Genomic DNA, 4,037 nt, shown 5'->3' with positions numbered 1-4,037 from the left:
CATAGAGTAACTAGTGGATAAAACACCATAGAGTAACTAGTGGATAAAACACCATAGAGTAACTAGTGGATAAAACACTGTAGAGTAACTGGTGGATAAAACACCATAGAGTAACTGGTGGATAAAACATCTTTTATTTTCAGTTTATAAGACTCCTTTGTTCTTTTGTTTGTTACCAGTAGTTGTGTTAAAGCCACAGGTTGAGAAATATGTGGTAAGGAAAAGGTATTGCATCAACACATTTAAAGTACTTAGCATGTTAGGATAAAGAAATGCTACAGTTCAGATCAGAATGTTCACCAGCTTTTGCCCTGTTTCCATGTTTTGGACGATAAATCACATAGAAATATATGTTTCTGCCGTCTTGTGTTCCATTCATTGTTACAGAATATCCTTAATTTCAGCAATGCTGAAACTGGTGGTTTTGATATGGAGACAAGAGCAAGACGTTTGTTAAAAGTGTTATATAAGTGCGTTTCTTCAATTAACGCATGTTTGTTCGCTCTAGGTTTGCTATAAAGGTTGTCTCGTAGACGTTGTAAAGCTTATTCTATTGCAATCAGGTTTATCGTGAAAATCAGGTTACTTACTTCAACTCAGTAACTATCACATGCTGAAAAACGGCCATCTCTCTAGAAACACGCCCCAACAGTGACAGATCTACATGGGCCGAGTAGGGGAGAAGACTCTCCTGGATCACCCACTGTCACCTGGCTTGTGACTTTGGGGAGATCTGAGTAGCTCCTGAAGTCGGACCGTTCAGCAGTAGCCCGAACATCACGTGCTCTGAGGCTGTCAAGCCGATAATTTCGATTAGACGATGTTGTAAAACTGAGATTCTCAACGTGTATGACGTGATTCTCCCTCGAGCCTAGAATTATACGTTAGCAATTAAAACATATTAGATTCTGTCGACGATAAGGTGCTGTCAGAAAACATGAGACTGTGTACCTTCTTCTGTCCAACGGCACAGCGGTAAGTGTGTGGATTTATAACATTAAAAAATGGTTTCCATATCCGTGTTGACACAGCATAGATAGCCCATTGTGTAGCTTTGTGCTTAGCTACAAACAAACAATCTGTCTGCATACTATTGCGTTAAACTAATTAGAAACAGAGAAAAAAAATGCCAAGCCATTATTTTATGTCCATTCTTTATTGTCTATTCTAAGCCATATGGATAGATAAGAGGCGGCCCCTGGAGTAGGTTAAAATCGGGCTGGTAAACAGAAACAGGATTGGTTGTTATGTAAAACCTTATCAGTGCACCGCCGTTAAGAGCCAGTAGTAAAGGAACTGATATCGTTTTATTACTCGATCTATACAAAATACTATCGATTATGTAACCTTGTATTCTGATAAACTGCTTTCTCGGTAGGGCGTGACCCAGATATTGCGTGCTGAACTGTGAATTCAAGGATCCTAGATTTGCGTTGAGTGGTCCAAGAAATGGCGGTTGGTACTTTTCGCTAGCTACTTTCGTATCAGCTCAAAACTAGGCACGGCTAGCGAACATATTTCTTGTGAAGTTTTTCGCGAATATCCGAAACAAATAAAAACTCTGCTTCGGCTTAGAAATGTGTTTCCTTGGAATTTGGAAACCAACAGGTGGTTAGGGTGCTCTGCTTGCAATCCTGACATATTTTCAGGAACATCTTTATAAACTGTAAGAAGATCTTTATATGTAACCATGATTTGATTTAATTTGAGGAACTAAGTTATAAACTGTGAGAAGATCTTTATATGTAACCATGAGTTGATTTAATTTAAGGAACTGAGTTATAATCTGTAAGAAGGTCTTTATATGTAACCATGATTTGATTTAATTTGAGGTACTGAGTTATAAACTGTAAGAAGATCTTTATATGTAACCATGATTTGATTTCATTTGAGGAACAGAGTTATAATCTGTAAGAAGGTCTTTATATGTAACCATGATTTGAGTTAATTTGAGGAACTGAGTTATAAACTGTAAGAAGATCTTTATATGTAACCATGATTTGATTTAATTTGAGAAGCCATGCCATGACTTGATTTAATTTGAGGAACTGAGTTATAAACTGTAAGAAGGTCTTTATGTGTAACCATGATTTGATTAAATCAAATCATGGTTACATATAAAGATCTTCTTACAGTTTATAACTCAGTTCCTCAAATTAAAGTCATGGCATGGCTTCTTACAGATTATAACTGTTCCTCAAATTGATTTAATTTGAGGAACTGAGTTATAAACTGTAAGAAGGTCTTTATATGTAACCATGATTTGATTTAATTTGAGGAACTGAGTTATAAACTGTAAGAAGATCTTTATATGTAACCATGACTTGATTTAATTTGAGGAACTGAGTTATAAACTGAAAGAAGGTCTTTATATGGAGCGCTAGTTTCCATAGTCAGATCTTACAAAATGCTAGTCAACTTCAACAGTAGATAATATCGGTTTTGTACTCGAAAAGTCCAACAATAGAAATCATTATGGGCAGGACGTAAGTTAGCATGTCTGACTGTGAATGAAATATCTCGTGTTCCTTTGCTTCCAAAACGCGCATGATTGGTGCGTTATAAGAGTGATGGTCAAATCCTACTATACAGTAGAGTAACCCAAGAAGTGATATCGGACGCCGTTAAGCAGTTACGTTCCCTGTAGTCTGTAAGTTCGAAGTTAGAGACGGCCAGTGCAGATGGCCCTTGTGTGATGAAACCAACAGAAATCATTACAACACTGTTTCACCCCCACATAAGATCTCAAACTTCGTTCTTAGGGAATTTAATCAAGTTCTGATTGTTGTGACATAAATATAAATTGGTCATGAATTCCGATTCACAAGTTTAAACCAGTTCTCACCTTAACACTTGTTGTCAAGCGATTTGCTAACATAAATAGCGTCTAAATTACTGTTGTGAATGTTGTATCCCAGCCAGTCTCAATAGCTTTGATATTAGACATAAGGCATCGTCGGCACTCGATATAACAGATATGGCGTTGTTGGCATATTGATGCGTCTTCTGTGAAGTTCCTTAAGATTTTCTCTTTGATTATGGTGTATAACAAACCAACTGTCTGGATACATTGTAGTAAGTTACTGAAATATTCCGAAATAAATGTTTTATATGAAAGATAAACATTCAGATAAACAAAGGAGAATTATTTCTGTCTTGGATGGAGACGACGGCCGATTCAGTGAACAATCTAACCAAGCTATAGTTTACCCCCCACTCCCACAGCTGGATTTCTTTAAGTAATTCATCAATAAATGACGTCCAGCTGTTATATATATTTTAACTAAAATTATTCTTTTAACACATATATTTTATATATGAATAAACACTGTTTTTGTTTGTCTAGTTTGGAATGTTCAACATACAAACACTATTTGGATATCAGCAATTCTTTAATACCTATACACAGGGGTCCTTGCTCTGTCTTAGGGTCCATCGAGAGTTTAATCCAGCTCTGAGTATTAACATTTCCAGGTCTAAAGGGACAATAAATAAACTGGTTCCTCTCCATCCACAGGACTCTGATAATCATGCATTTGTGTATAAACATCCATAGTCATCACACCTCTGATAAGTCTACATTTGTGTATAACATCCACAGCCATCTCACCTCTGATACTCCTCCATTTGTGTATGACATCCATAGGCATCTCACCTCTGATACTCCTCCATTTGTGTATAACATCCATAGTCATCACAACTCTGATAATCCTACATTTGTGAATAACATACATAGTCATTACACCTCTGATAATCCTACATTTGTGAATAACATCCATTGTCATCACACCTCTGATAAGCCTACATTTGTGTATAACATCCACAGCCATGTCGCCTCTGATAATCCTCCATTTGGGTATATCATCTAGTCATCACACCTCTGATACTCCTCCATTTGTGTATAACATTCGTAGTCATCACACCTCTGATAATCCTACATTTGTGAATAACATCCATAGTCATCACACCTCTGATACTCCTCCATTTGTGTATAACATCCGTAGTCATCACACCTCTGATAATCCTATATTTATGAA

This window comes from Limulus polyphemus, unplaced genomic scaffold (assembly GCF_000517525.1).
Source record: "Limulus polyphemus unplaced genomic scaffold, Limulus_polyphemus-2.1.2 Scaffold9439, whole genome shotgun sequence".
In the NCBI taxonomy this organism is placed as follows: Eukaryota; Metazoa; Arthropoda; class Merostomata; order Xiphosura; family Limulidae; genus Limulus; species Limulus polyphemus.
This window is presented reverse-complemented; position numbering follows the sequence as displayed.